We start from the raw sequence: 10,280 nt of genomic DNA, 5'->3' as shown, positions 1-10,280 counted from the left end.
GCCAGGGACAGACTAATTTGCATGTAGCCAGGTTCTGAACTGGGATGGTGCAGTGAGCTAAAAAACGGTGATGGATCAAGCCCTGATCTTTTGACTGGGTATGAGTGTTCTGCTTAATTCAGATGCTCTGTCCATCACCACCCCCTTTTCTGAATCGCTACTAGTGCTAAGCACTTTGTAAACACTCGTGGTGCTGTTGTGCCTCCGAATGGAAGGACTTTGAACTGATAGTGTTGTCCTTGTATGACAAATCTTAGATACTTCCTGTGCGCAGGATGTATAGGAATATGAAAATAGGCTTCCTTTAGGTCTAGTGTTGTCAGAAAGTCTCCCTGTTGTAGTAATGGGAGTACTTGTTGTAAAGTGATCATGTGAAAATGATCTGATTGAATGTAGTGGTTTAGGGGCCTGAGGTCGAGGATCGGTCTTAATGTCCCGTCCTTTTTGGGTATTAGGAAATGCAGGGAGTAGACTCCTGTTCCTTGTTCCTGTAAGGGGACCTCTTGAATAGCATCTTTTTGTAGAAGTGCTAGAACTTCCTGTTGAAGCAGGGTTATGTGTTCTGTGGACATTGGACGCTACCTGGGTGGTATGTTTGGGAGGGTTGCTGTGAGTTCTAGGCAGTAGCCATGTTAGATAATTTGTCTTACCCACCTGTCTGTTGTGATGGAATTCCAGACAGGTAGGAACTGTGTTAATCTGCCCCCTACAGGGGGTGGAATGCTGTAGGGGAGGCAGAGGGAAGTCACTGTTTGGGAGTGGAAGAGGAGCGGTTGTTATTGTTACCTCTACCTCTTCTACCTATTGTAGCGTGAGAGTAAGGCTTGTGTGTTTGCTATGCGCCATACGTTTGTTGCTTGTGCAGCAATCCGTTTCCCTGACGCATCAATGATTTTTGATTCTTTGTCAGACGGGGGGGTGTCACCAGAAGTCTGGGAATTGGCTCTCTTACGTGCATTTGACACTACTAAAGAGTCCAATGGCAGATGTCCCTTAATGTAGATAGGATCTGCTGGTGCTGGTCTATACTTTTTCTCTATTCTGGGATTCAGTACCCTACACCGTACTGGATCTTTAAAAATCTCTGGAGCATGTTTAATTACCCCTTTGATCATAGGTAGTATTTGAGTAGATCTTTGTGACTGCTCAAAAGTGTCTAATAAGAAATCCTCCTCAATGGCATCAGAGTGCATTGGAACTCCGTGGTAAAGTGCAGCTCTGTTTAGTACAGAGGTCTTCAAACTTTTGGATGCAGAGACCCCCCTGTCGACATTTTCAGGTGTGAGGACCCCCTCATGAAGGTTAACAAACGGTTTCCTAAGCCTACATACTCAGGGGCAGATTTACAAGCCCCCTGCGCCACCACTACGTCACTTTTTGTGACGTATTGGTAGCGCAGGGGGGGCCTCCATATTTACAAGGAGAGGAAAAGCCACCCTGCTTGACTTTTCCTCTCCTCGTAAATATGGCCCCTTCACATGCAGCACTGTGCGTGGAAGGGGAGTTCCATGGATATTGCTGTGGGTGTTACCACGCAACACCCATTGAACAAGACATCTCCATATTTACGAGAAATCGTGAATGCTACGCCACCTTGGAGGTGGCGTAGCAAGGCGCAACGAGGAGAAATGTTTTCATTTCTCCTCATTTTTTCCTCTTTCAATGCGTGCTGCATTCTACAGCAGGAAAGAGGAAAATGCCTGTAGTGATTGTTTTTGTGCAGGAAGGTGCCCCTTCCTGCACAAAAACAATCTCCCCACGACGCAGGCATCCGTGCACCATGGTGCAAGGGTGCCTGTGCTGGCGCATGGCTGAAGCTTGTGCACCAGCGCAGGGGAAGGACAGAGATGCGACAAATTCTTGTAAATATGTCGCATCTCTGTGCTTTCCAAACTGACACAGCACAGCAAAATGAATTGCTGCACCATGCGGTTACTTGTTGTAAATCTGCCCTAAAGTGCTTTAACCCCTTCCATGCTGATGACGGCCCCCGGCCGTCATGCACCATGGTGGGCCTGTGCTGATGACGGCTGGGGGCCGTCATGAACCCGCCCACTCAATAAAAGTGCTGCACAGGTGCAGAATCGCGGCCGCGCCCAAGGGGTTAAGATTTTTACAGCTAATGTCTTTTCTGTTCTTGGTTAATTTCATTTGTTATTGACCTGTGACATTCTTAACTTCCTGGAGTTTTATTCACAGCTGCTGTGTGATAAAACTGTTTAAATGTAAGGAAAATGTAAAAAAAATTGCCCCAACTTAGCGCTTTTTAAAAATTAATTGACTACATTTTGACACTAAAAATGGTGTTGCTTTTGAATGCATCTGTAACCAGTAGATCAACAAGGCGTCAAGAATATATGATGGAGAGTCAGAAAATTGCTCCGAAGAGCATGAAAGAAGGGGGCCAGTCATCAAAATTATGCCTGTAAGCTACTCCTCCTATGTAGTCGGTTGCCAGTTTGTAGAATACATGTTTATTAGCAGTGATTAATCCATTCTTATTGTATTGGTTACAATTTCTGAGGCAAACCTGCAACTGATCGTTAGCAAGATTTGTCGCCCCTTAATGCTTGATTAATTTTTTGTTTCTGCTCCTGTCAAACAGCTACCTCTGAAAAAGTGTCTTTAATCTGTATTTACAGTATAATGGCATCCAGCCTGAATATAGTGCAACACTTGTGTTTTTGCCAATTCCCCAAACATGCCTACCTTAGAATAATTTCCACCCTGAGAGCCGAGGGGGAGGGGCTGTATTCACAGGGTGGACTAGACAGGAGGGGTAGAATCTTGGATGGCTGTGTCTTCATCTACCACTGCCCTCTGTAACTGTACAAACAAAGGTATCTGAGCCGGGCTCCCAGATTTTGGTAGGAAGTAAACACTAAATGGGCGGCCATAGCGCAGAACATAGACATAAAAGCTAAAAACCTACCTCTTGGCTCTTTACAAATTGGAAGGTCTGCGCCTTTTCTTTTTTGTGACATTTGATCGATTGATTTACCAGTTTAGATAAAATGTGTCCATTTTTAAATCATTCCTTATTAATTATGAGGCTGTAATCGTTGCTTTTCACTGCATCATTTGGCACAAGATGCTGGAGTTCTTTGTGTGCCGTTCTCAAAGCTGTTTCCAGGTGTTTTTGGGCATGTGGCACGAAGGTGCTAAATTGCTCTGACATAAAATGTTTAAACAAAACCTCTGTAATGCAAATGGTCTTTAACGACCCGTCAAAAACTCGGGCGCCGGAGATTAGACTCCAGACACTGCCCAGCCCACAGAAGCTCGAGCTGCACTGCAGCAGCCCGGGCTGAGACACAGACGAGGAGGAGGGGGGCTGAAGCCCTTGTAATTCTATGGGCCTGGGCAGTAGTTTGATTGGGAATGCGCGACCCCCTTTGTATCACTCCACGCCCCCCCTGGGGGTCGCGCCCCACAGTTTGAAGACCCCTGGTTTAGTAGATGATTCAACCCAATACTATCCTCTGGAGGGGAAGGTTTTGTTGGGTAGTACTGAGGATCAGGGATGTCTGGTGCATTATGTGGTTGGAAAATATATGCATCATCGTCTTTGGTATATTCTGGGTTGACATCCTCCTCCTCATCTAAAGGGTATGTATGTGGCTCTGGTACATCATCCCCCCCACCTAAGTCATATTCTTCATCAGTGTGGTGTGATGATGCAAGAGATTGAGCAGGAGAAGTTATAGGCTCAATATATGGAGTGATAGGAGAGGAAGAAGGTGAAGGAGAGGAAGAGTGCATTGGAGATGTGGCACAATCCTTTTTGGCAGGAACCACAGTTGGAAGTGGTGTGTCTGCTGGTCTCTTTTTGTGTGGAATTGCTTCCACATGTCCAGTTTTTGGATTGATATAGACCTTATTCTGCTTTGGATCTGGTCTAAATAGTTCTTCCTCTTGTATAATCCTCTTCGGCGCCGATTTCTTCGGTGCCGATAGGGGTTCTTTAGTGTTTTTTGCCTTAGGAGGAGTTATTGAGTCCTGTGGCAATTTCTTCGGTGCCGAAGGTGGTTTAGGCTTGTCTGTATCAGGCCTTGTGTTCTTTGGTACCGTTATCGAAGATTTCGGCGTGGAGACAGGTTTTATTCGGCCTGTTGCGCCGGAGTCTATCCTCCCGTCTTTGTTTTTGGAGCCGGATGGTTTCGGAGTCAAAGCTTTCGGGTCCGTTACTGTTTTTGGTTTTGGCACCGATGCCTGATTAGGTTTGGGTGCCGAAGAGTCTTTGGGCGCCGAAGGGTGTGTTAGCTTCGGTGCCGAAGAGTCCTTCGGTATTGAAGGATGTTTCGGTGCCAATGGAGGAGGTTGAATTGGCACATGTGTTTTTTTCGGTGCCGAGGCACCGGAAGGCGTATTCTTTTTCCTCGGAGCCGAGCCGGAAGGCGGGGCGTTGGAGGGTAAATTTCGGTCTCGACTGGGCCCCATGGGCGGAGTGCTGACCGTTGCCTTTGGTTTGGGCAGTGTCTGTTGTGCAGGGGCAGAGGTACTCACGGGTTGTCGAGATGGAATCGAATCGTCCGAGTCCTCTGCTCCCGATATGATCTGGAGATCAGGCGAGTCTTCCTCGGCGACGAGTGGAGCCTCGTCCTCGGAGATATCTTCGAGTGGGTTCTCGTCCTCGGAGACGTCTTCTTCGACGATCTCCTCCTCAAAGATGGCCTCCGGTGCTGATCTCCTCATCTCGTGTCGACGGGCCCTCCGATCCCGAATGGTCTTTTTCGATCGGAAGGAGGCACAGGCTGTGCAGGTCGACTCGTCCTGTTCTGGCTAGAGACAGAGGTTGCAAACCTCGTGATGGTCGCTATGAGGGAGTTTTGCTCGACATATCGGACATCTCTTGAATGGAGTTCTGTCCATGAGGCATAGGCCGTACGGCACCGATAGGCCCAACGGCCCGCGTCGACGCACCGGGATGTAGCTGGTGATGTCGAAAAGTGTCTTCGATGTCGAAAGTTGATTGTCTAAAGTTTCACGCTTCGAAAATGCCGAAAAGAGTCTTTTCTAGCCAGAGCGGAAAACTTTCATCCGAAACCAGTGGCGGAAAAAAACAATCTGAGGATGGAGTCGATGACCATGCGCAGTATTGTCCAAGGGAGGAGTCACCTATCTCGTGACTACAAAGACTTCTTCCAAGAAGACAACAACCTGCAATCATCCGAGCCCAACACCAGGTGGCGATCTATTGCTAAATGTACAATCTGCAGCTCATATGCCTCGAACACACATTTTTGATGAGGCTTCTGAGGTTGCCGCAGAGTGTGCCTATGGAGAGAAAGTTCGCCTCACTATTATGGATGAATATTTTGTTGAAAAAATAAAATCAGGCCTAAATAGATTGATCATGAAAGATTACCAGACACTAGAATGAAGTCATCATATTCCTTGGCTACCTTATGTCAAAAGCACCTGATGTGATCTGGGTAATCAACATCTGTTTTCTAATCCATGGCAAATTACTAAAATAGATGTTGTCCAGATCAGGGAGGCTTTGAGTAAAAGCACATGAATCAAGATCAAACAGTATGATGGCCCAAAAATCTGGGGCGCACTATGCCGCAGTAAAATCTATGAGCAATATAGAAATGTACTTAACTTTAGATATGCTAATCTTGCACAGACGTTTGCCATCTTACTTTGGTCCGAATCCGTTTCCTGAACTGTTAGTAAGCTGGCATAGACCATCTGAGCTGTCAATCTGTTTTTGTGACATGGCTAGTATAACTAATACCTTACATGTAGTATTATTTGCCACAAATAGGCATCCCTACAACACAAGTATATTTGTCCACTTTTATTAAACAAGGATTTTAAACAAGTGCGGCCAGCACTGCTTTATTTGCAGTTTTTGTCTAATCTTAAGAATTGTTTCTATGTATCACAGTTTTTAGCCGGGGCTTTTCATACTGAGAGGTGATGTGTTTGTGTTTACATTTTTACCTGTTTTCACTGATGAATTCTAGGTTTTATAAGTTGCTGTATTTTCAATACTAGTTCTGTTTTAGTGAGCTCTGTATTTTAATCACTAGTTGTTACCTTTCTGAGTACTGTATATCTGAATCACTTATAACTGTGCTTGCTATGTCTATTTTTGTTTCCTACATTTGACATGTAAAGCGCTCCGATACCTGCAAGGGTCTTGGCTGCGCTATATAAAACCTTCAAATAAATAAATAAATACTGTGTTTAAATTGAATAAAGCAATTCCTGATGACTCCTTAGGTTCATTCCAAAGTTGGTTCATGTGAATCAGTGCAGCTTCATGCCCCATCGAAACACCAGAGATTGCATCCGCATGATACAAAAGGCAGACACAACTGGAACACCTACAGGGAGATAATGTGCTGCTCCTCATAGACTTTGAAAAAGTCTTTGACTCCATAGACTGGGACTTCCTGTGGGATGTTCTGAACCGCATAGGCTTTGGACCTAGAATCATCTTGATTGTGGAGCTACTATAAGCGAATCCTAAAGAACAAGTTCAGGCAAATGGAGCCTTACTGTATCCATTTCCTAGTGAAAGGGGAACCATACAGGTGTGCCCTCTGTCTCCTCTCCCCATAGAACCTCTGGCAATATTGGTCCGATGTGAGGAACAAATAGAGGGGTTTGGTTGGAGAGCAGGGGCAGAGGCCGGTATAACACATTACACAGATGACATTTTGATGTTTATATTGGGTCCAGGATCTTCTGGTCAAAGTATTTTACAAATACTTTGCCTATATGGGCAAAGCAAAAAAACACAAATGATGGACAGAAAAACAGAACAAATCAAACATTCAACCCCAGTCACAGATCTGGGTTAAATCCACAGTTTTTTTTTGCTCATCACGCCACCCCAGGTCGGACCCAGCTTCATGTCCCATCGAAACACCAGAGATTGCATCCGCGTGATACAAAAGGCAGTGACATAACTGGAACACCTACAAGGAGATAACGTGCTGCTCCTCCTAGACTTTGAAAAAGTATTTGACTCTATAGACTGGGGCTTCCTTTGGGATGTTCTGAACCGCAAAGTCTTTGGACCTAGAATAATCTTGATGGTGGAGCTACTATATATAAACCCTAAAGAACAAGTTCAGGCAAACGGAGCCTTACTGTATCCCTACCCTAGTGAAAGGGGAACCATACAGGTGTGCCCTCTGTCTCCTCTCGCCATAGAACCTCTGGCAATATTGGTCCGAAGTGATGAACAAATAGAGGGGGTTGGTTGGAGAGCAGGGGCAGAGGCCTGTATAACACATTACACAGATTTCATTTTGATGTTTATATTGGGTCCAGGATCTTCTGGTCAAAGTATTTTACAAATACTTGGCCTATAAGGGCAAAGCAAAAAACACACAAATGATGGACAAAATACAGAACAAATCAAACATTTACCCCCAGTGACAGATCTGGTTTAAATCCACAGTTTTTTGTGTGCTCATCACACCACCCCAGGTCGGACCCAGCCATTTGCAAATCAGTCCTGACCCTGGCTCCCCATAGAACAGTTCAGGCTGAACAAGCATCCTGGGACCGGTTTCGGGGTATCATCCCTCATCAGCCAGACTAGCATGAATCCAGTGGTAGAGTGAGCACGGGACACACGTCTGTGTAGAAAGTGTGTAAAACATTAAGTCTAAGGTGAGTCCAGATATGTGGCTGGGGTCCAACACCAGTTGACTGAAGATTAACACTTCCATAAATACAACCCCCCTTTCATCCTTAGGTATTTCCATCAATGTGCTGAAATTCCACACTAGTAAATTCTTTTGAGAAAGTCAGTGTAGCGTCAGCTCAAGGATCTCTTCCAGAAAGGATTTTTCACAACCAAATTCATGGTAAGATAGAACCAAGGTTTTGCATCTACTATGCTATTGCAAATAAAACCACACAAAAACACACAGACTATTGTGGAACACCTGAACTGTGTGCCTTTTATACTGGACGGTTTTGTAGTCCCAAGAGACACTTCTCCATAATAGTAATTGAGTCGAGCATAACAGGTGTTTGTAAGACCCCAAAACGTGATAGCTACTTTGTCTGATTTTGCAGGGGTTCAGTGCTCCTTTGTGTGTTGGATGTTTGTCAAACCAATTTTAATACACAGGACAGTAACTGAAAAAAGAGTTAAGAAGGCCTCAGGGGGCAAGGTGCTGCTGTAACTTACTGAGAAACCTCTGTGCATTAAGGACTGGTCACGCTTTGTACCAATTTCGACATTCTTAGATTTGGCAATAAAGCACTTCTTGTCATCTTTAGATTAGTGGGTTGTGGGGGTTATTGATTAGTGGGTTGTCGGGGTTATTGCGGAAAGTGAAGTTCCAGCATGCAATGTTTGTTGCTGTAAGAAATGTTTTCCAGGCCCTCATCGGTTGCACATTCACTTACTTGTATATGTTTAGCAAATGATTTGCTACTGGTCTAAATGATGTCTCTTAGACTCCCATATCATGCAGTGTTTTAGTGATTTCACTGTATGTCGTTTAGTAATAACTTCTCCCACTTTGCACAGTTACCCTTTTATTATTTGATGGCTCAATTTGGTGCAGGGAGTTTTAGGTGGTACGTGGTTTATCTTTACTCCTGTCTGGTTAGGTTTTGAATACCCTTTAGAGGTCTTACAGATCTGAAATCTGCTTGAATCTTGATCTTTCTGTTTTTGGCATGCAATTTGTTGTGCATATCTTAAGTTGAAGAAAGTTCTCTTTAATATCATGTCTGGGTTAATGGCTATGAGGTAGGTTGGGGGTTCAGAGTGTGTACATCCCATGATTGTAGAGGGTTGAACAAATGTTTCTCCACAAGTCTGACTGTCAAATGTGTAAAACCAAACTTTTGCACTGTTTCAAGTTTCGGTGCCATAGCTGCAGCTTCTAGACTCTTCTTTGTAGCGGTGTTCTTGAATATTTTTGTTGATAACTAATTACTGAATTTGAAGCTCTCAAAGAAAGATATATTGTGCCAAGGCAGTGTCTGCTTCTGAGTAGTGCCATTTCTGCTGCTGCATGATATCGGTTTCCAAGCCACTTCTGTAATTCAGATGATGTGATGATCATTTTTGGTTTACCCAAATTATTTTAATTATGAAAAAGGAGAGAGTTGCGAAAAGTTAAAGGATGGATAATGAGTTCCTACTGGATATCAGCCATTAAAATAATCTCAAAGTAACATATTGACCGCAATTCTCAGTGCGCCCACAATTAATCATTACCACTGCAGTAAACCACGAAGAATGGCAAATGTGGAGGTGCCCAGTGGTGTTACATTAGCCCCCTCCAAGCTCTTGGGGCCCCCCATCAGCACTGTGCACGAACTGCGCTCCCTGTACTTTACAGGGGAGCCAGTCAAGTTTCATTGCACCACTGGAGGTGTCCCCCGAGTAACTGAATGCATTTGATCTACCACAATTAGCAGCAGATGGTGTGTAAAATACACTACGTCACAACTTGGAGAGGTTCTAATGAAAGTTGTGGGGCAATCTGTGGAAGGTCGTACGTTGAGGAATGAAATTGGAGGCCTGACAGCAATACATTCTACAACGTAAATTGATACAGTACACATCTTCGGTGACATTCCATAGGCAATAACTCCTAAATTCTCAAAATCTGTATAATGATATATTAGAACTTATTTCTACATAGATCTTTTGAGCCCAGAAAGAAAATATGAATAGAAACAACAAAGCCATCGCACCCCAACTATGGAAGGTTATCAACATCTCCTTCGAAACAGCGACATTCCCGGAAAGCTGGAAACACGCCGAAATCAACACCCTCCTCAAGAAGCCCAAGGCGGACCCCAAGAACTTCCGGCCCATCTCCCTGCTCCCGTTCCCGGCAAAGGACATCGAGAAAATCGTCAACAGACAGTTGGAAGACAAAAACATCTTGAAACCGTCCCAGTGTGGATTCAGACGAAACCACAGCACCGAGACAGCCCTTATCGCCACCACAGACGACATCAGACCCCAACTAGACAACGGCGAAACATCAGTCCTCATCCTCCTGGACCTGTCGGCCGCCTTCGACACGGGCTGCCATCGCACTCTAAAGACACGCCTCCTAGTAGCCGGAATCCAAGAGAAGTATCTTGCCTGGACCACGTCCTTCCTCTCCGGCAGAACCCAGAGCATCCGCCTCCCACCCTTCCGATCCGAAGCCACCAAAATCATCTGCGGCGTCCCCCAGGGCTCATCCCTCAGCCCAACACTGTTCAACATCTACATGGCCCCCCTCGCACAAGTGGCCTGCCATCACGACCTCAACATCATTCCTACGCCGACG

The sequence above is a fragment of the Lissotriton helveticus genome, chromosome 12 (genome assembly GCF_964261635.1).
Source record: "Lissotriton helveticus chromosome 12, aLisHel1.1, whole genome shotgun sequence".
Taxonomy (NCBI): domain Eukaryota; kingdom Metazoa; phylum Chordata; class Amphibia; order Caudata; family Salamandridae; genus Lissotriton; species Lissotriton helveticus.
The sequence above is the reverse complement of the archived record's forward strand: the minus strand, read 5'-3'. Positions refer to the sequence as shown.